This window comes from Psammomys obesus, unplaced genomic scaffold (genome assembly GCF_907164565.1).
Source record: "Psammomys obesus unplaced genomic scaffold, mPsaObe1.curated_primary_1811, whole genome shotgun sequence".
In the NCBI taxonomy this organism is placed as follows: Eukaryota; Metazoa; Chordata; class Mammalia; order Rodentia; family Muridae; genus Psammomys; species Psammomys obesus.
In genome coordinates this window covers 16787575-16810951 of record NW_026596073.1, presented here as the reverse complement: position 1 = coordinate 16810951, position 23377 = coordinate 16787575, and the positions used below count along the sequence as shown (strand labels likewise).

The following is a 23377-nucleotide window of genomic DNA, read 5'->3' as shown; positions in this document are numbered from 1 at the left end:
GCTAGTTAAAGCTAGTGTGCAAGGACTGGGGATGGAGCTCAGTGGGAAGACTGCTTCCTGGAATGCCCAAAGACCTGGGTCCATCCCCAGCGCCACAAGTATGAGGCAAGTATGATGGCGCACACCTGTAACCTCAGTGCTCAGAGGTGGAGACAGGAAGATCGGACTTTCAGGGTCACTTTGACTGTGTAGCAAGTTTAAGACAAGCTGGACTACTGATGCCCTGTCTCATCCACATGATGCAAACAGGAAGAGAGCAGCTCTTACGATGCACAGCACACACTAAAATGACAGTGGATGCCTAAGAGCTGAGGCTAGGACCCCACTCTGGCCTAGGAACTATCATCCTCATGGTACAATTCTAAATCCTCATTATGCCTTGTTTTGCAGGTGCTACCTGTGGGAGGCAGCTCAGAAGCAAGAGCAGTTAAGCTGATGACAGGCCTGAAGAAGGAAAACGTGATCAGAGAAAAGATACAGAGCTACAGAACACTGGACAGCCACTGACAATCCTGAAAACATACAAACCCAGGAACCAGCCTAAACCTACTCTAGTTTCTTGCTGTTATAAAAAAAAAAAAAAAAAAAAAAAAAAAAAAACAAGGAGAGGGTATGGTGGGACTACACTTGCAAGTCGCATTACATCAGCGAGGGAGGCAAAGGCAAAGGAATCAAAGTAGAAATCGTGAAAGAATGCTGCTCACTCACACACTCACACTTACACAGCTTTCTTACACAGCCCAAGATGACATGCCTAAGGCTAGGTCCTCCTCAGTCTACTACAGGCAAAAACTCCTCAGCGGGGCACTGCCACATACTTCTCTCATAAGCCCATGTCAAGGCCACTCTGTACCCTGGGAATAATGAGTTCCTGATCATCCTGAGCCACAGGATGAGGCAAACACCATCAAAGGAGAGATTCTGCTTTCAAATGAGAATCCAAATTTCATTCATTTTTGGTTTTACAGACAATTTTCTCATTTACAGGCCAGGCTAGCCTTGAAGCAATCTTCCTGTCTCAGCAAAGAAAGAGCTTACTTCACAACCTGAGTGAACAAGCAAGCTCCTTTAAATTACAAAAATGTTCTAATGCTAAAAAGACGGCAAATAAGGTAAATAAATACTCACTTTAGTGAAATTGCAGCCCTCAATTTAAAGTAAGAGCACATCCAATGGCATTACAATGGCTACATGATTTAAAAGGAAATGCTAAGAAAACATAACTAATATTAATTATTAAGATTTGATGCCAAGTCTGTTCACAGTAGCTACTTGATAACACCAGGACAAAATTGGCATCATATTTACAGCAGCACCATCTCCACTCTCTACTTTCTCATAAAGCATCCCTTGTCAACATTGGAGACACAAATCCTAAAAATCAAAATGACCCAACAAATACTTATGACCACTGCAAAATGAGAACCACCAGCTCAACAAAAGTCAAGCACATCCCTGCTCTACCAGCCCCATAAGTGCTGCCAACAGGCACATAAGCACAGCAAGGCAGTATCCACTTAGGTTTGGGAAACAAACTAGTTGGACCCCGTATTTCAAGAAATGAATCATGCATCTGCTGGCTCCAGGAAAGTCGGCATTTTACCTATCTAAAAGTTGTGACATTTTAACCCATAAATCAAGTTCATAAATATCATACATGGTAGTTTGAATAACAATAGTCCTCATAGGCACACAGAGAGTGGCACTATTAGGGGCGTGGCCTTGCCGAAGGGAGTGTGTTTCATTGTCTTCTTGCTGCCTGCCCAGCTCCTTCTCCAGGACCATGCCTGTCTGCAGACTGCTGTGCTTCCTGCCAAGATAATGGACTAAACCTTTGAAACTGTAAGCCAGGCCCAATTAAATGTCTTCCTTTATAAGAGTTGCCTTGGTCATGGTGTCTCTCCACAACAATAGAAACCCTAACTAAAACATCATGTTCATGTACTCAGCCTCACAGATTAAATGGCTTAAAGCATGGCTAAAGGGGCAGATACGCACATGACACTGTGTGCAATACTTAATCTAAGGAAAAAGAAAAAAAAGGGGAAGAGAATGGAAAGGAAAGTGCCTCTACACCAGAAAGCAAGTGGAAACTGGCTTCCAGGTAAGCATTCTGCCCAGGCTTCAGAAAGGACTCAAGTCCAGAAACCCCTCCACTGGGCCACCCTTCCTTCCCCTACTACTTCCAACTCCATGACATGTCCCAGCACTCAAGATTTCAGGAATGTATTCCCATAAATTCTTCTTTTTTCATCAAGCTCTCATAAAACATGTCTAAAAACCTAACACATTTTCTAGAATCCAAAAAAAAAAAAAAAAAATTGTGTATACTGAATATTAAACAAGCAAACACATGATTATGGATGCATAAACACCAGCCACACTGAGTCTGCTTTTTTGAATTCAGTAAATTCCTAACACCAAAATGTTCTGTTTCTACTTCTGTTAGATGTAGAAAGCCCCAGGGTGCTGCCTAGCTTCTGATTTACGTTGGTTAAGATGGTTCCTGCTCTCCTCACTTTTATGTGCTTGTTTTAGCTAGTCTGCCATCTCATATTCCTTCTAAGTATCTGAGTAAAGAAGGAGTAAGCACACAGATTGTTTTCCACAGCTTCCTCACATTTCTGTGTACACAATGGGTTAACTTAACTGTTTAAGCCAGGTGCAATGGCACACACCTATAATCTTGGCAGAGGCAGTCAGATTTCTGTAAATTAGAAGCCAGCCTCGTCTACCAAGTCCAGGACAGCAAAGTCTACACAAAGAAACCCTGTTTCAAACAAACAAACAAACAAACAAAAAGATGACTTCATTTTCCTTTTCTTTGTATTTCTGAAACAAGTCCTCCTATTTCAAGTGGCTGCCATCACTCTAGCTGAACTTGACTTTCTGCCTTCACCTACTGCATTATGGGATTACAGTCAATGCCACCATGCCAACTGGGTAGTTCTACTTCTCAACTAATAAAATACACAGAAAAGATTCTTAACTCAACAGTAGTCAAGCAAAAGCCTACAAAGGAAAATCTGGTAAGGGAATAAGGTCAAAAAGAACCCCTACCCCCACCCCAGTGCAGCACTGAGCAGGGCTGTGAACATTTAGAAGAAATTCAACAGTTTAGCTACATATATGAATGGAGTCTATTTGCATTTTTGCCTTCTCTAAATGTAATACACATGCAAAGTACAGTTATTGACAAGACATTCTGATTTCATTAAGCTTAAAACACTAAAACACTGTAAGGGAATCAATCTGGAGGAAAAGGTCTTATTTTTATTTTATAGCACATCCATTAACTGTAGAATACCTCCTGAAGATATTTATCTTAAAATTACTGTTCGGAGACCAACGTCTGCATGTTCAAAACACAGTCAGAACTTGACCTGTATCAGTAGAGGGCCTTTCAAAGTCACAGACACCCACCTGGAGATTTAAGGGAGGGACTCAGGGAACTACAGAATCAAAAACATTTGCCAAGATTCCTAAACCTAGACTTTCCAAAAAAAAAAAAAAAAAAAAAAGAGGCTCGTTCTTTAACTGTTAACTGAAAAGCCAGCTCAAGGACCTATCATCTGTGGGATTTACCTCTCCAGATTAGCCGCTCTACTGCACAAAGCAAAGCAGACAAACAAGCCAGTGGTTTGATGAATACTTTAATCATTCATATTTTCTTTCTTATATATGTACAAGAGCAACATGCAGTAGAAACTGCTAAATTGGGCCTGGCATGGTGGCACATACTTGTGACCCTCGTAGTTGGCAGCTGACACTAGTCTGTGCTACTTGGTGACACCTTGTCTTATAATCAGCAGAAAAGAAACCAAAGAAAATCAGAAAATGCTAAATTTAAAGTATAAAGACCCTAATGACATGACAGCAATGGTAGTCCATAAACAACTTTCTTATTGCTTTATGAAGTTCCATAAAATAACCAAATTATCTGGCGCGGCACTAGATTCACCATCATCCCAATCTACTAGGTTTTCAAATGGATGCTACACAACTCAGAAGCAAGACACAATCCTAACTGCAAAGTGTTTGTTTACAGCTGCTGTGATTATTTTAAAAACAGGTTTTTAAAAGACTATCTCGTATCACAATAATTTCTGTAATCCATTAAAAAAAAACCTGTGAATTGCTGCAAATCCCACCTCAATTAAGAATCCCACGCCATGGCCACCGAGACAGCCCAGCAGATAAGGGCAACTGCTGCCAAGCCTGAGGACCCAAGTTCAATCTATGATGAAAATAACTCAGACCTCAACAAATACAGCGGCATGCACATCCCTGAACAAGTGCATAGATAAACGCACTAAATATATAATCCCATTAAAGTATTTTAAGGAATCAAAATCCTTTAAAACACTTCAAGAATCACGTACCAACAATAAATAAGCAAAAAGCAACTCAAAGTCAATACATACTCACACATACATACACAGCTTACTATGCTAATTGTAACCAAAGCATGGAACAGCCACAGAGCACTAATACAGACTGCTGCTCTGCAAGCTGGTCCCCTTGAGGGGACCTTGGCAGCTCTCCACTGTAGTTTAACAGACTGTGTCTACATTCCATCAGCTCTATGTCTAATGTACTAAAGAGTATGAAGACTCTGTAACATCCTGTAGTTTCACTCAGAACAGCACAAAGCTGAAACCCAAAATATCATTTCTACCAAGGACAACACCAAAGAGAGGCAGGTATCAAGAGTACCAGGACAACCTTTGTAGTACTAGGGTCACAACAGTGCTGAGATCACCTAGCTCCTGAAGGCAATATGAAAGAAAAGGAGTGGTCCCTGCACCAAACCAGGTCATCTGGTCACACAAGGAATTCAAGTACCTGGAGCAGGGTTTTTCTCTCAACCCTATGAAGTCACATGACTAATGTTTTTTGGACCATCGTTAAGATGAGTCAGGTTGGCGGGGCTGTTGCCTTTAATCCCAGCACTCAGTAGGTAGAGGCAGGTAGATCTCTGAGCCCCCACTCCAGAAGCACTGGTTACCTCAGGTCCTGTGCCCAACAAGCTCCTGATGATGACCAGCACTGACAGATAACATAGCACCACAAGCTATACTATCAGTTGGACAATGTCATCAAGGCCAGTCTAATGCCATCACTAAGACCTACCTGGAAAAGAGATGGTGATGTTCACCAAGTCTCTCTCTGAAAAATCCACCAGTTGTCTTATGACGCCCACAGGAGCCAGACATAGAAGAGCATTCTTGAAATCCCAGCATGCAAGAGGTATAAACAGAACAACCCTAAGTTCAAGTCAGCCTGGGTAACATGAAATGCTGTCTTAAAAATAATAATAATAATAATAATAATAATAATAATAATAATGATGATGATGATGATGATGAGCCAGGTGCAGTGGTTCACATCTGTAATCCCAGCATTCAAGGAGGCAGAGGTAGGCGGATCTCTGTGAGTTTGAGGCCAGCCTGGTCTACAAAGCAAGTCCAGGAAGAGCCAAGGTTACACAGAGAAACCCTGTCTCAAAAAACCAAAATGATAATGTTAGTATTAACATTAATATTCAAGAGCAAACAGTCTCTGGGCAGAGGCCCCAAGCTCCCATTAGGGTTTTTATACAAGACAAAGCAAAACATAGCCTGAGCAGGATGACATTCCTTACACGAGCTAGCAGCTAGCATCTCCCTCCAGCTCTTAAGACCCAGACTAATTTGACTACTGTGGTCCACAGTGATGGAGTGAAAGCCTGTAGGAAGAAAAGGGGGAGGGGAATCAAGCTATCTGAAAAGAGAGAGGTGGAAAGAGGACACTGCTTGACACAGCATGGTGATACAGCTAAGCCCCTGCTATGTAGCAAACCAAAGTAAGAAGGCTGCTTTTGAGCTTGGAGTTGTAGCACATCCAACTCGTAAGGGACACATGGTCAGTGTGGTGGGAAGAGCGAGCCCAGCTGGAGTAGCAATGCAGTCTTCACCTATCATCACATAGTCATCACAATACAGGTTAAAAATACACTTTAAAAAGCCATGGACATGAATTTTTAGGGGGGCGCGCGCGCGCATGTGTGTGTGTGCGTGTGCGTGTGTGTGTGTCTGGCTTGTTGCTTGATTTTGAGATGAGACTCACTATACAGTACATGGTACTCTAGAGCTATATGTGATCTACAGAGACATACTGACACACCTGACATGATCTGATAAAAGACTGTTAACCAACTATACAAGGAGCACACTTTTCCCAGTAGCTGTGGCTCAAATATAGGGCCTGGCACATAGCAAGAACTACTCAACAGTAAGAGAACAACTGGGGCTGGGAAGATGGCTCAAGCATAAGCCATATAAGCATAAGGATTTATTTTCAGATTCCCAGTACTCACGTATGTACAACCCCAGTGGCTGTAAGAGCTGGCCATTCAGGTTCCTCAACCAGTGATCTCCAGGCTCAGGGAGGCAGACACCCAGCCCCAAAAAGTAAGCAATGCACTTATTTAAATTCTGGCCACTACATTAGCACACACGCACATGTGCACACATAAAATAAGAGTTTAAAAAGGAAAATGATACATAAAAGGGGATTAAGCAAAAAAAAAAAAAAAAATACTCCTTATCATACACTGACCAGGAAAATTAAAAACTACAATGTGACACTACCACATACCTACTGGAACAATCAAAATCAAGATACAGATACCACCAACCACTGGGGAATTCTCTGGGACAGGATGTTCTTGTTGCTGCTAGAAATATAACAAAAAGAAACACTTACTGGTTGTTGCTTATAAAACGATACAGCCTCAACAAATATTCCAACAATTGTGCTACTTGAATACATAAGCGCTCTCTCTCTCTCTCATACACACACACACTCACACACACACACAATTTATATCTACCCAAAGACCTACACGTGGATATTTCTAGCAGCTTTGTTCATAACTACCCAAACTTACAGCTACCAAGATATCCAGCGGGCAACAGATGCAGACAGGTTCAGACAGACAGTAGTGTGTTCTGCACTAAAATAAGAGCTATAAAGGGATGAGAGAAAACATAAAGGACATCTGATTGCATATTATCCTAAAAAAATGATTTTAAAAAGGTCACATATTGTATGACTCATAGTTATACACATAGCCTAAGAGCCAAACAATGGAGACTGAACAAAGATCACAAATGGCCAGGGTCTAAGAGATGGGGACTCCATATAAGACCATATGGCAGATACACATCATGACGTATTTGTCAAAATGTAGAATGAGCAGCAGCTTGACGTAGAAGTGCGGGTAATACTGGTCTGGCGAAAGTACAAAGACCAGCCTCTGTTAAAGAAGTCCAACACTGGGAATGAAGCCCAGACAGGACCACCTCTGCTCCTTTCTTTCAATCTCATTGTGAACCAAAACAGACTTAAAACAAACCAATTAGAAAAAATAAAAAAGTGTTACAAAGCAAAACCTCATACCATTACTCTTGAGTTTCATGAAGTAAGAAATTAACAGCTTCCAGTGCTTTCTCAATATGAGATAAAATAAAAATATATAAATATGATGACAGCCAGGCATGTTATATCATTGAAACCATGTGTCTCTCATAGGTAAATGAGTCAACAGTAACTTACCAGTCTGTCTGCTAGTCTTTGTCTATTTTCAGGTCTCACACATAAGGGGCAGTTGTTCTGCCCTGAACTATGGCATTCCCTCCCCACCCATCAATTTTTTTTTTAATTAGATACATTCAAAATATCAACCAAACAGCTGCACCATTCTCTGTTCTGTTTCTGCAGTTGGAGTGGTGTTCAGTTAATAGAGCAGTTCTTCCACAGCAGGTGCAGCAGAGACAACTAGACCTAAAACCTTCCCCATATGTAACTAGTTTGCTCTACAGACCAACAAAAAATAGCTCTAATTTCCATGACAATCAGCCCAATTCTGTGTCATGCCAGGTTAGCAGTTATGGAAAATTCTGCCAGGACAAGGTTATCTAATGACACATTTAGTAGTACGTTAACTATACATACACACACGCACAGCACTACCACCATCAAAAGCAAATATTACTACCTTACATTTCAATTGTTATCTTTTAAAGATGTGAGTTTTAAATATTCCATAGCCAAGAAAAAAAATTGTGCTGGAACCTATTTCATCTTCATCTTCCTCCTCTTCCCTATGCTTTCTAGCCATGAGGTTCCTTAGTTCTGCAGAGCATTCTCCTCTAGCTCAGTTGCCTTTTGAACAAGACTCAAAAAATAACTAGGAAACATCTGGGCCCTGGGTCCCTCTCCCATTTTTCCTCTTGAAGGAGCATGATGGAGACTTTCGGCTCTCTTTCCTAACAAGCTTTGTCCACCTGTGCCACAGCTTCCAATTTTCCTCTGAGGCAGGTGCGGCCCTCCACCCCTCTGGCCTCCTCTCAGAAGCTGCTGGGACATCACGTGGTACCCAGTGCTGCCACTTGAGCTCTGTGGATTTGCACAAAGGACACAAATGGTGGTGGAAGGAGTAGAATGGAGAAGAGAGAAGAATAATGTAATTATATTTAAATTAAATTAAAAAGAACACATAGGATACTCTTTTTTTCTTTTGATGAGGATCTCATTTGTTTTTCTTCAATGAGACACAGAACCCATGAATCCTTTTCTATAAAATTGTATTTAACTGTCCACAAGGCTGGACAAAATTTTTAAAAATACACTTCAAATTAAAATGAAAGAAATTGAGAAATAATAATTTTCTAAATGTTCCAGAATATAGCTCACTGAACTGAACGATTGGCCTGCCTGCCTCCTGGTAGCCCTGCACACAGGTGTCGTGTCCAGCAGGCCCTTCTGTCTACAAAACTGTGCATATTTAACACAGTTTCAACACACTTTTCAAAATGACCTAAATGTATAAAATAAAATTTCAACTACTTCTGAATTTACCGATTAAATCTAAAACTCCTATTATTTTATTTAGAGCTATTTTAGGTACTCGTGAATAATAATCTTTATCTGCTGTGGTATCTCTAGTAGGCAAAGAAAGGTGAGCACAATCCAGCAATGAGGTATTCCAGCAATGTAGCATGGCTTGGCCACACCAACCAACCATCTTCCCAGCCACCCACAACCATCAATAAACTTTCCTACTCCCTTTCCAATGTACAGAACTTACCGTTTCTTAGTATTTGAGGATGTCTGAATTCCTAAAATTTGACTATACATTTATATACACAGTGTATATATCCCATCAAAATGAAAACTCCATTCCAGCTGGTTAGCCATTTTATTTTGTTAGTTTCTTGGATAAGACTGCTTATTAACACGAAATAGAGATTTTACCACTTCACATGCTCATGTCAGTGGAGACCAAGCCTGTGAAGACTAACCTCTTTAACGACTTTTAAATCTAAATCTAAAATTATAATGACTGTGTATCCACAAAAATTCAAATATTTTACAATTACTTGTGCTTTTAAAAAATACGACTTCATTACGTTCATAATCAGAATGAGAAACAACCAAATCATGTTTCAGTTAGATATTGCAAAGAAAATATTAAGAATATTAAGGAATAAAACTAAAGCCTAGAAAGACAGCACAGACGGTAAAGCGACACATAAATGAGGAAGGGAGTGCAGACCCCTAGAACGCACATGAAAAGCCAGTGTTCAGGAAGCAGTGAGAGAGAAGCCCCAATATCGACCTCGGACCAAACACACACAAACACACACATGTAAATATATATGCACCACACATACAAATATATATATATATATATACATATATATATATATACACACACACACACATACACACACAAGATTAAAAATTAAAAATTCTTTAAAAAAAGTTAAAGCCAACAAAAATACAACAATGAGTTTTGCAAGCTGTCAGTATTAGCTTAATATGATTCTGTATTAGCTTCGTTTAATTTTGCTTCCTGGGACAGAATAAATGTCTTATAATTCAAATAAAAGGGACTCGGGAAATTTGGGAGAAAGAGCTGAAATGGTGGGTGTGGAACAGGAAACACAAGGTGAGCCTGGGATATACTGTATCTCAAAGTGCTAAAAGGAAACCACAGGTAATGTGTTCTTAAACACAAAGAAGGCTAAGTGGCAGTGTGGTGGTGGCACACCCCTTTAATCCCAGCACTGATGGAGAGGGAAGAGGATCTCTGTGAGTTGAAGGCCAACCTGACTCGTCAATGCAATACATTCTAGGACAGCCAGGGCTGCACAGTGAGAACTTGTCTCAAAAAACAAAACAAAAACAAAAGCAGGAACCATGAGAAATGAACAGGTTTCTCTGCTGGATGTGGTGGTGCACACCACCTGAGTCGATTAAAGTCCCAGCACTCAAGGAAGCAGAAGCAAGTGGATCAGATCATGGTGAGTTCGAGGCCAGCTTGGTCTGCAAAGCAAATCCAGGACACCCAAGACTACAAAGAGAAACTGTCTTGAAAAAACAAAACTAAAAAAATAAAAATAATTTTAAAAGAACAGGCCTCTAGAAAAAGTATTAAATTATAACCCAAAGGACAAAAGAAATCTACACAGGACCACACAGGCATGAGCGAGTGGGTGACATAATAAAACCTACATAAACAAGTATAAACAATCTCTTATAATGGGGGGAACACAACTATTGTGTGAAGGAGTGGGGCCAAACCACAGCCACTGCCCAGAAAAAACCTCTTGTGGATGCTGAAGCTACTAAGAAAAATGTTACAGAAAGAAAAGGTCATCTGTATCTCTGCCCACAGTTATATTCTCTCTTTGAGCTGGAAGCTGACTGGAGGGCTTTACACAAACTGAACGCTGGATCTTGCATGAGCTGAGCTCCCACAGTGAACACAGAGAACAATCACTTCCCAGTGACAACACCTGGACATAGGACCAGAATCAAACAATCAACTTTAGCACCATCTTAAGACACCCAGATGGTCTCATTTGAGACGGCCCCAAATACATACAGCCTCAGTACAATCAAAGACAATCATACAGACAAATGTTTTTCAGAACTGTCAAGATAGTGAAAACAAAGAATGAAAGCTACCAAGACATGAGGAGTCTAAGGAGACTGAAAACACAGTGTGATATCCTGGAACACCAGACAGATACCAATGGGCAAAACGGGAAATGCAAGTAACAGCTGGGAAAGGGGGATTAAAGGTACAAAGAAAAGTTACCCTACTTCTACAACTGTTCTTACTCCAGATCTAAAACTGTCACAAAATAAAATAAACTCACAAGAGTAAACTTAGAGAACAAGCGTGTATAATTACAATCAAGAATAGAAGTCAGGGGGAAAAATTAAAATCTTTAGCAAAGGGCTACAGGTATTGCTCTGAGAAAGGGCACTGGCCTCAAGGATAAGAACCCTGTGTTCATACCCAGCACTCCAAAAGAAAAAACAAACAAAAACAGACTTTTAAAGTACTGGTATGATAGCAAGCCTGTTATCCCAGCACTTGGGAGATGAAGGCAGGAAGTTCCTCAACTACACACCAAATAAATTCAAGGCCATTCTGAGCTACTTGAAACCCCATCTCAAAAAAGGGAGGAAGGGAGGAAAGAAAAAAGTTTCTGAAGTGACTACGCTATAAGTCAATAACACTTACATCCATTAGAATCAGTTCCTAGCTCAGTCTAGCTCTTGGAGGCTGACCTCAAATGAGTGAGGCATTGAATCAAGGCATCCTCACTGTCCTACACTCTCTTCCACTTGGGCTCTGTCCATAAGTCAATGAGTCTTTCTTTCCCTGCTCTTTAGAAACCAAGGTGAAGTGTAAGCCAGGGAGCACAGCCAGCAATGAGCTTTCTCTACCATTTCCTGCATTCCCCACTGCTTGTATTTGTTTATAATTTCATACCTGTATATAATGAATTGACCACTCTAACTCCATCCCCTCTTGACTCCCACCTGTCAAGTCCCCACCTACACCAGCTCTTCCCTATACGAGCCTTTCCCACATTCCTCTTTTTTGTTTTATTTTGCGATCCACTGAGGTTAATGAGGGGCATGGTGGGTCAGGAAATATCCAACGAATGCTGGTAGGATCCCAATGCTTTCTGCAGACTTCCGAACACAGGTAACAATACAGCCAGAATCTGTGCCCTTGCACATCCAACCACACAGTGGACTTCCTTACTCTGTACAGAATTAAGTGTCTTTTCCCTACCTCACTCTAGGTAGGGCTGAATCCTTGCTGTTCCACTTCACACACACACACACACACACACACACACAATGCCCTCTGGCAGAGTAGAATCTCCCCTGCCTCCAGCCTCCTGCTCCTTCCTGTCACCTTACACCTTGTGCTAGACAGAAACTAAACCACTTGCCAAAAAAGATCAAGCTGGTACATTCAGGCCAACACCTACTTTTCCTCCCCCTTTAGCACTCACACATCACTCAATCTGTCTACTACAAAACACTTTTTACATGTGCAGACTATCAGGTAGTTAGAGGGGCTATCTCCTGAAACTCAAAGGGATTTTGCTTTAAAAATTACAAATTCAAAGAGAATTTTCTCAAATTATCTACTTAATACAATGTTTCTAAAATGTGTACACAGAACAAGGTGAAACCTTAATGCTTAAACACTGCTTTGATTTTCAAAACCATCCTGCCAAGCATGCATGAGAGGAAAAAAAATCATCCTTAATCCTGAGTTAGTTTGGTTGGTATTTCTTTAGTAGTCTCTACAATCTAAGAGGATATGAGTCATGTTTCTACACTCCTCATGAAATAAACTAATACCAGATTCTCTTCAGCTAGTTATGAGTTTTCCTTTAAAGTCAATTTTAACTGAGGTATCTGAGAAATTATCAGTACTGTTCATCTTCCTTGTAATCTGATCAACATGTTTAAGTCATATATATAATTAAAGGGCTGAGAGTAATGAGATGGTAAGAACAATCCACAGAATCCGGGATGGTAAGAATGAAGCAAATAAAATTCAAGAGGCAGCCAGGTGTGATGACTCACCTTGCAAATCTCCAGCAGTAAGGTGAAGGTGGCAAGATGGTCACCCCAAGTTTGAGGTTAATCTGGCGTAAAGAGGGAGTAGGCCACCATGGGGTACAGAGTAAAACCGCTAACTTAAAGAAAAAAAAACTGAATAGCTGGGCAGTGCAGGCAAAGCAGAAGCAGGTGGATCTCTGTGAGTTCAAGGCCAGCCTGGTCTACAGAGTTTCAGTACAACACAGAGAAACTCTGTCTCAAAAAAAAAGGAGGAAGGAAGAAGGAGGATAAAGAGGGGGGAAAAATGGAGGAGGAAGAGGAGAAAAAGAAAGAAAGAAAAAAGGAAGGAAAGGAAATTAAGTAACTTAGGTCAGAGCAGGTACACAAGTTACTCATTTTACTCTGGTGAGGGGAGTGTTTTCTTATAATTTTGTGATACACTGAGATGACTTAAATATAGAATAAAGAGCATGTAATGTTTATATAGAAAACCCAAGGCTGCTTCCCAAAACCCATGTCAGGCAGCTTAACTTGTGCTCCAGAAGAGGCTCTGAAGCCTCTGGCCTCCATGAGTATCTGCACTCTCATGAGCAAAGCCCCACACAGAAATACATACACATACATATGAAATAAATAGAATACATCTTAGATGTTCTTCCTTAGAAATTACAATGTCAGATATTTGCATAAAGAACTGATGCCCTCCCTCAGTACCTTCAGTGCCATCACATCCTACTGAGGTGGAGCTCATTCTGAGGGCAGTCCCCATCAGTACCCCACTGCCTACAGACTGAAAAGAACCCTCGGTTTTCATTTTTAAAACAGGTTATTGAAACAGCTGGGTGGCAGGTGTAATGAGACACATGTCACTTCTGAGTAAACACCAATCTTAAGTGACATACAGAGTAAACTAAAGGGCTGGCCTTCACCTATATAAATGACTACCTACGCCAATCCCCAAGCTCATCTTCCAGCACTTGGAAGCTATAAATTCTAATACAATTATGGTGCCCCTTCCCAAGCTACACTGATTAGAGTCCTCCAGGGAACTCCTAGTAAAAGTAAAGAAGTCACCAAATTCAGAAACTGTCATTCTACTTCCAAGTAGGTAAAGGACTATTATGAGGGAGTGAAAACAGCTAGGCTGTTGTAGTCATGACATTCCTCATACTCAGATCTGGTTCTGGCTGTACAGATGGCCCAGCTGGCCTGGTGCTCTTCCCAAAGGGGGGTAATTCAGTAAGAGTGATGTATACGTATGCCAATGAGGGCCTTTTTTAAAATCACGTTTTAAAAGCTTGCTTTGGCCCTCTATAGCACAGCTCACCTGAGTTCTGCCTCACTGCCAGCTTTAAGAAGTAGATCTGCGTTAGACACCTCCACATAACAGGTAAATGTAGCTGAAAGTAAACTGCAAAGTTTCCTCAACTCCACTGTAACTATGATATTTAGCCCATTCCTATTACGGGATGATGAAATATACAGACTGAAAGAAATGAAATGTAACTTGTTAAAAACTATTATCTTAGCACAAATATGTTAGTATCAGTACATTCAACTATCCCTTTACCTATTCTTTCCCAGAATGATTCAACTACTAAGAACTAGCTACAAACATTATGAAAATATCAATTTAATCTAACCTTCCTCTAGCCCACCATAAATGGCTTCTTAAAGAGTTGTTACAGTATCCTATGGTAAGAGTAAACTCCATTTTAGGCTATCAGCTGGTCAAGAAAAAAAAAATTACAGGCATCAAAATACTAACTAAACACCTCTAGGTCCTGTTCTAGGTACTGGGGAAAATGACGAGGAAAACAAAACCCATTCTTGCTCCCATAACGTTGAACTATGCAGAGGGGCCAGGTGTCAATGGAGGAAGATTTTTTTTTCGTGGTAAAATGATAACAGTAATGAAGGACCTATATAGACAGTCACATAGGATGGGCATTACTTTACATACCAATTCCAGGGCAGAGCCTGAGACAAAGAACAAAGTAGCTGAGGCAGAAGCAAGCACATCCCTGGGTCTGAAGCTGCCAGGGCTGGACAAGCAGTGCCAGAGGGGAAGTCACTGTGAAATAAGAGATGTGCAGTCAGCGGAAGGCAGTACTCAAAAACTAAAAAATAACTGCCCTGCTTTCGGTTTTAGTAATTAAGGCTGCTTTTTCGATGTTGTGTTGTGTTGTTTTGTTTGGTGGGTCCCAGTTTCATGTGGCCCAGACTAACTTGAACTTGTTCTGTAACCAAGGCCAGCCTTGAATTCCTGACCCTCCTGCTTCCACCTCCAGGTATTAGGATTACAAATGTAATCTACTCAGCCTTTTTGGTTTTTGGTTGACATTTTTGGGGACCAAATCTCACCATAGCCCTGGCTATCCAGGACTCAGTACGCAAGCTAGCTACTAGTTGCAATCCTCCTTACCCTGCCTTGCTGAGATTATAGACTGTGTGGCCCTTTTGAGGAAACAGAAAGGGAAGGTGACTGACATCAATGAACAGCTCCACAGTGAGCGATAACAGACGTAAAGGTGTTTTCTGCTACATATTCTAAAAACAACAGATTGGTGGAAAACTTCAATGTACGTGAAGTCAAATGCTGAAGACAACAGGAATTTAAAACAGAAATACAGACATTCAAAAACCCATAAAACTTTATAACAAAACATTATAAAAATTAACAATCCAAATAAAAATGCTAATAAAAATTTTAGTGGCTAACTTCTCATGAGAAAAATATTCAATTTCAAGTAGAAAAACAAAACCTCAAAGAATCAAAAAATATGTGAGGCTGCTGAACAAGACCTGAGCCCGGAGCCCTCTGGGTAATTCCAGCACTATGGAGCCAGAGTCCATGGCAGGCATAACTACAAGTATGAGGCCAGGGTGGTCTACATATCAAATTCGGGGCCAGCAGGATACAGAGTGGGGCTTTCTCCAAAAAAAAAAAAAAAAGAAAAAACAAAAACAAAAAATAACTGAAGATGGACAGCCAACCCCCTCCCCCAAAACAAAGAACTCAGCAACCTCCTGAGCAGCTAAGCTCTTGAGCTCTCCTGTTTACAAGCAGTCAGGGGAGGGGAGAGTGCAGGAGCCAGAGCAACTCTTGATAAAGCTGCAGAACTTCCCGGTTTCCACACCTTGGACTGTTCTTTCGAGCTTGTCCTCAATTTTCCACTCTATTTAAACCCGTAAGATATATGTGGCACTTTGCAAATAATGGAAAGGAAGTTGGTAAATGAAATGTTTCCAAACTTTTCTTTATTCCTGAACTCACTCAGCAGCCTTCTTCCCACTATGCACACTGACAGCTAAACCCTGAGCCAGCTTCACACCATAGCCATTAAGTTATACCATATACCCGTGTGTAATGTCATATATGCACGTAGGCCCAGGAGAGCCACAGGGCACATGTGCAGGTCAAAGGACAACTTCGAGGTGTCGTCTCTCTCCTTCCAGCACATGAGTCCTACTGACCTCAGGCTGAGTCTCAGTGGTGAGCGCCCTCAGGCACTCAGCCACCTCACTGGCCAATATTATGTTTTTCAAAGATAATAAACTATTGTCTCAGAATGGGGGGGGGGGCAGCCCCTTTCAACTTGTAGACATTATTTCTATGCCACTTTGTCAGAGCAAAGGGAACAGCCTACCAGTGTTTCTACAAGACTACTGGAGTCATCTGACAGAAAGACAAAGAAGGCATATCAGGGCAGCCAGTCCTGCACAGGAGCGACCCAAAAAGGAGAGAAATGTAGACAGAATATCTTGTGTGTTGTATAGATGCAACATTTTCAATTAAAAAAAAAAAATGTATGGCCTATAAGAAAGAATAGAAGGTGGGTCACCCAGCAGGCAAAGGGAATTCTGGGAAAAAGTCAGGCGCTGGAGATTCACCAGGGAAGATGTGAGGACAGACGCATGGTACCTGAGGAGAGGAAACCAGCCTTGTGGCAGAATGTAGACTCGAGTAAGTGTGTTATTTTAAGTTATGAGCTAGTCAGAGAAGAGCTTAGCTATATGGCCTACGCATTTGTAAATATATTTTGAGTCTCAAGAGTCATTATCCCAGAAGTTTGGGGTAGGGAGGAAAGTTACCCACCTAAAGGAACAGGAAATTACAAAAAGAAGGGCCTGCATGGCTTGGTACAACAGTCAAAATGGGATTTGTTCCGTCCGGTCCATTCTAAATACTGGTTCTAAACTCATAAATGTAAAAATTTGTATTTCTATATTTAAATTCATAGTTCCCAAGTTCAATGAATACTAAAATAATTATTATTAAGTACTATAATAAATGTATAGCTTTAAAAAGAATGGTCACATGAAGGGAGATCTGAAGCTGGTGTGACTGGGAAGCTTTTCCCTGCTTGCTCACTTTCGTAGTATAAGTTACTTCATAGGCTGCTGAAGAAGAGAAGTCAGCAAGTCTCACCCATTTGTGAACCCCACGAGCTATAATAACAACACTGGCACTTCATGTTACAGGGGTAGCCAATGGCTTCTCTTTTCTTTTGTTTCAAGGCCAGTTCCACAGGAAGAAACTTCTGTGTGGCACTGTAAGTTTGGCCAAGAACCCATGGCTTCAGAGTTCTAAGGCCCAGGAGTGATATTCTTACTATCATATTGCTAAATGGACTATATACATATTGGTGCAACACAGCTTTCAGTCTCACGGGGTAAGCTTCTTTGTGCAGTGGATGATAGCTACTGCACAACTAGTCAAAATACAAAGATCTGTGGAGTACTCAGTCCTACGTGTGTTCTCAAGGTTCAGGGAACATGGAGGAAGAGTGGGTAAGAAAACATTTTAAGAACCAGAGGCTCAGGAGAACTAAACTGTGTCTTCTACATGACAGGACCAGTGTGCTAGTAAGTTCTCAACAGCTGTGCTTACTTGTGTAAGACCTGCACAATTATCAAGACCAGTCAACAATCCCATACAGAAAGAGAGGGGCTCATTAACCCTGGCCCCTAGCTAAGCTGACAATGACAGCTGATAGCTTCTGGGAGAAGGAGTCAGTTTAACTTAAGAGTCAAAAATGCTCCAATGGATGACACCACATCAATGTGCACATCGCAGCAAAAATTGGACTGGGGGGGGGAGTAAATTAAGAGAAAGGGAGAATGTGAGGTTGGAGGTAGGGTAAGAGTTAGATCCCGAATGTGTTAGGTAGAGAAATGGAGTGGGGGGGAATACAATCAAAATACAATATAAAAATACTATGATGTAATAAAGTAAACTTCAAAAGGGTTTTTTAAAACTGTTTTTCCAGGCATTCAAGGTCAAGCTGCACTACATGGAATTTACACGACAATCTGGGCTACATGGGAACCTGCCTCAAAATTAAAAACCAAAAATCAAAATAAATAAATCAACCCAAAAAACAAAAAACTTACACACTTCAAACATAGCAAAACTCTACACTGCCCAACCTCCTCAGCTACACATCTGTAGCTTCTGCTACTTCCCAAAGGCCAGCAGGCTAGAGAGGTTTCACTGATCAGTTTGACGCTCAGCACCCGTATCAGGTGGCTCACTACCACCAGTAACTACAGCTCCAAGGTACCAGACACCCTTCCCTGGCCTCAGAGGACACTGGACTCACATGCACAAACCTATCCTTAGTATACACATAATGTTCTTTAATTATTAAAGGACACTAGGAAGCAGCTAGCATTACCTGAGGAACTCCTTTTGCCAGGCACCATACTAACTACATGCATTCTCATTTCAGTGAACAAAGAACTATGCTTTCTTTCCACTTCCAGGTGTGGAAACCAACTGTAATAGCCACATGATCTCACAAAAGTATCCACAGGTAAATAGGAGTGAAAGGAATCAAACCAGCACCACCTGGAGCCAGCTCTTCCGCACAGTAGCATGCAGAGTCGGAGTCTGCTGCCAGACCCTATGCAGCCCCCAGTTACTACAGAGAGGGCACTGCCTTGGGAAGGCTGACCCCTCATTAGTGCAGCAGACCTTAGCATGAACAGAGTGTTCCACCTGCTTCAGCTGAAGCCGAATATGAGGTACACAAATTACTGAAGGCAAGACAAGGTCTAAACTGCCAATGGATAAGTACAAGTGACACAATTGTAAGTGACAGCAATCACAGCCAAAAGCAGAGTCAATACAATTGCCATGTCATATTAAGAGCTGTGCAGAATCCACACAGTGACACAAATCCTTCCAAACCAAAGATTACCACAACACTAAAGTCAAGGAGCAGCCTAAGAGAACAGGCTTTCACCTGACTCCCAAAACCTCTGACAAAGCACTGCTTTTGAAATAAGATTACTTAGGTCTTGCTGGACAACCACAACTGTATTTTTATTTACCAACTTTAAACAACACCAGCTACAATAAATACCAACATGTGGAGTGGTGGCCCAGGCCTTGAATCCCAGCATCCAGGAGGCAGACCCAGGCAGATTTCTGTGAGTTCAAGGCCAGTCTGGTTGACAAAACAAATTCCAAGCTGGTCAGAGCTGTATATAGTAAAACCCTGACTCAATAAACAACAAAACCCAACAACAAAAACATTCTAACAATCCTCATCATGTAACAGCTCTAATTCTGTCAGTGAATCAGAGTAATAAATATGAAATGTTACCAGAAAAAAATGTATTTAGCTCTTTTAGAAACTGGGTGGAAAGGTGGGAGAAATAACAGCTCTGTCTCCCTAACTGATGGCCACAGCCCAGGACAGGCAACCTGAACTGGCAACCTCCCTCTCAGCATCCTGACCTCAGGCATTATAGGCCATGACCACCTTACCTGGCTCGCTTTCTTCCCTCTTCAATTATCCAAATTAAAAGACTAAAACTTCTTTTTTCCTTTTCAGTTTTACTTTTCTGAAATAAGTCTCACTGGATTTATACCAGGTTGGCATTGAACTTCCCTGGAATTAATAGGTCACCACAACCAACTTAAAAGATTTTTTTAAAATGCTTAACTGAGGTCTGGCAGGATGGCTCAGCAGGAACACTACCAAACCTGAAGATCTGAATTCCATCCCCAGGACCCACGTGGAATCACGTGGAAGGAGAACTGACGGCCCCACATTCTCTCCCAACCCCCACACAGTGTGCACCACCGCAGGTGCCCCACCCCAATAACTAAAATAAATACATATTTGGGCAGCACATAATTGTACAAAAGTCTGAACTGAGCTGGGCATGTGATACATGCCTACAATCCCAGCATTTGGGATGCAGCAGAATCCATCAGTTCAAGACAATCCTGAGCTCTAACAAGACCAACTGGGCTAACATGAGACTTTGTCTCTAAAACAAACAAACATAAAACAACAACAGAATTGGAACTGGCAAAAAGTCTCAGTCTGATCCTTAGAACCCACATGATGGAAGGACAAAACTCTGCTGCAATTTGTCCTCTAACCCCCACACATAGTACAATATACACATATACTCACACACAAAATAAATGTAATAAATGTTTAATATTTTAATTGACAGGCTTCACATTTCAACAGAAGTGACATACTGAGCATACTGACTGAATTATGAGCTAAGTGAGTGAGAAAACTTTTGATAGTATTTCACTAATGGCCTTGATAAAAATTTACAGAAACTAAATTATTTCTCCCCATGGTTGGGGGGGGGGGAGTTTATCATCTGTTGGGCTCAATCCCAAGCACTGCAAAAGAAAATAAAAAGAATGGCAAGATACCTCACAGGCAAACAGGCACCTGCCACCAGGCCTGAAGACCTGAGCACAACACCCAGCCGCATGAGGATGCAAAGAAAAGAAATGACTCTCAGAAGTCGACCTCCACAGGCATGCAACAACTGTTGGAGTACACACACCATACATGGAAAGATTACAACAGTTATCATTAAAAATCAAACTAAAGCTGCTGACTTAGCACTGGATCCACGTTAAAATGCTGCCACCATTCAAGCAAACATACACCAGTAACAAAACCACGAACCTGTACATTTCTTAAAAAGTCACTGATTACCTCTTCCCAACACTCTGCCTTCCAGAGCACAAAGAAAAAGAAAAAAACCCACTAATACCTTTGACCTCAGAGCAAAAAGAGAAAAGAAACCAAGTGCTAGCCCAGTGAGAGTGCAGTCCTGGATCCCACCCACCCCAGCGGAGCGCACATACAGAGTGTCCAGAGCACTCTCGTAACCCCGCAATAGGAGCTGGAGGTCAACCCACAAGTCCAACACCATCCTCAGCGAGACATGCAGGAGGGCATCCTGGGACAGCATGGAACTCTGCCTCAAAAAGAGAGAGAATCTTGTAGATTAACATCTAATTCCTAAAAAGTAAAGTTCACTGTACTAATAAAAATTTTGAACTACGACTTTACTTAAAATACAGAAAAAGCACCAGTCGTGTTGTCTCATCCTACAATCCCAGCATTTGAGAGACAGGGGCAGGAGGAGATGTGGGAAGAAGGGCAAGTGTCAATAGTTAATGGAGCCAGACCTGGTGAACACATCTGTATCTACTGGCTGGGAGGCTACGGCTGGAAGGTCAGGAGTTCAAGGTCAAACAGCACTACAGAGCAACACTGTCTCTAAATCACAGGAAGAAAATACTCTATTAAGTTGATGGAATGATTATCTCGGACTTCATCACCACCTTCTGGTTTTTACATTCTACCTCCTCAGGAAAACCCAGGGAGGACATTCACAAGTGGCAGACTCCACAGCTGCACTGTCTGGTGCCCATTCAACACCCATCCTCCTCCTGTGCTCCTTACCCCCCTCTTTGCAGTTTCTTCCTTCACCTGAGTGCTTCCAGCTCTAGCATGCCTTATGTTCGTTCTGAGTCACAGTTTCAAAGCAGCATTTTGTTCAACTCAAAATCATGCTGGAAAGCACACATTTTTAAACTCTACATTAAACATTTTGAAAGGACATAACGTCAAATTAGTTACCTTCGGTGTCAATTACCCTGGTGGACTAGAAATGAAAACAGTACCACTATGCCATAAAAACCTTCAGAGAGGAGATGGCTAAGACAGAGTCCTTCCGGTAGATTACACCCACATGCACTGAATAGACAGTCCTATGTTAAATGCTGGTATGTTAAAAATTATGGCTCAGATCAAGCTCCAGTCTTCATCAGAATGTTATAACCAAAGAAAGCTAAAAACCCAGTTTTATTTAGGTACATACCTGCCAAGGAAAGCCTGAATGAAAAGGCCGTGGTAAAAACACTACTTTCTAGCAGGATATGATAGTGGCACTCAGGGGCAGAGGCAGGACTGCTCCAAGTTCCTGACCAGCAGAGGCTGCATACACAGTGAGCCTCTCCAAAAAGCAGATGCATAAAAGAAAGAAAAATAAAGAAGTCTTTTACAGTTTTAAAGAAAGCAACAGCCAGAATAGCACACCTCAAACAGTAACAATGCAGAAATGGGAAAGGAATAAGACCAGCCTCAACTACACTCAGTTCAAAATAAGCCTGGGATCTTGTCTCAACACACACAAATTCCGAAATTTTAAGTATCATACTTGGCAAACACACAGGCTGAACAACCCTAATTAGAAAGCCCACAATCTGAAATGCTCCAAAACTCCAAAAATTTCTTACCATCAACCAGACCCAAACATAAACTCAACCCCAACCTCAGATGACATGACACTAGAAAACCAGGCAATACTAAAACATGAAATCACTTTATGCTATGGTACAACGTGCACATGAAACAAAAATGACCTTCAGGCTCAAGATCCCCATAATGTACATGCTAAAATATAAAGGAAAAAAACCAAAACTCCCAGGACTTCAGATAAGACACTGTGTGTGCAGCTGGATGAGGCTGAGTGGGTGACAATCGGAATCACGTTCTCCTTTAATACTGCAGCTACTAGTCTAGCTAAAAGGACAACCCTGGCCAGGTGGTGGGTGACACACGCCTTTGATCCTTGCACTTAGGAGGCACAGGTAGGTGAATCTTCTACCAGGCCAGCCCGGTGGTCTACAGATTAAGTTCCAGGGCAGCCAGGGCTACACAGAAAAACCCTGTGTCAAAAAAAAAAAAAAAAAAGGACAAACCTACCCACTTTCACTAAACACTAAGAATGAACCAAGTTTTTTTTTTTTTCCCTTGTCCACTCCAGCAGCATTAAAATTGAGTTAACAAAGCAGTCCCCCATGTCTGTAATACTACTAAGCTTGAGATGTCAGAAAGAAGATTCTAGCGTATCATGGAACAGGGACGGATACTATTGCTCACTGAAACAACACGCGTCATTTTTATGTAGAAATAATATTTGAGCTCTTGCTACAATGCCAACAACTTTGATAAATTCCCTGAGGAACACAGGTCTCCCCCTCAGGAAGCACAGCACCTCCCAATGGCACACCATGGCCTATATCCACAAACAAAGCAAGAGCAAGAGGAAAGGGACTGACTGCTACGTGCACAAAATGCAACAGAATCAGAGTTGAACATGTCAT

The 23377-nt window shown here is 41.5% G+C and overlaps 1 protein-coding gene across 4 annotated transcripts in view; it reads right to left on the bottom strand.

Moving 5' to 3' along the window:
* The window catches only part of Tbl1xr1 (TBL1X/Y related 1), a 151371-nt gene that overhangs the window by 123305 nt on the left and 4689 nt on the right, over positions 1-23377 (bottom strand). The window contains exon 2 of one of the 4 annotated variants that reach the window (XM_055625971.1): positions 14894-15004. The exons of 2 other annotated variants lie outside the window; for them this stretch is intronic. The gene's annotated coding sequence lies outside the window, so the exon portion shown is untranslated. Of the gene's footprint in view, positions 1-6639; positions 6686-14893; positions 15005-23377 lie in introns of those variants that run through there. One more of the 4 variants, XM_055625973.1, reaches the window with a different exon arrangement.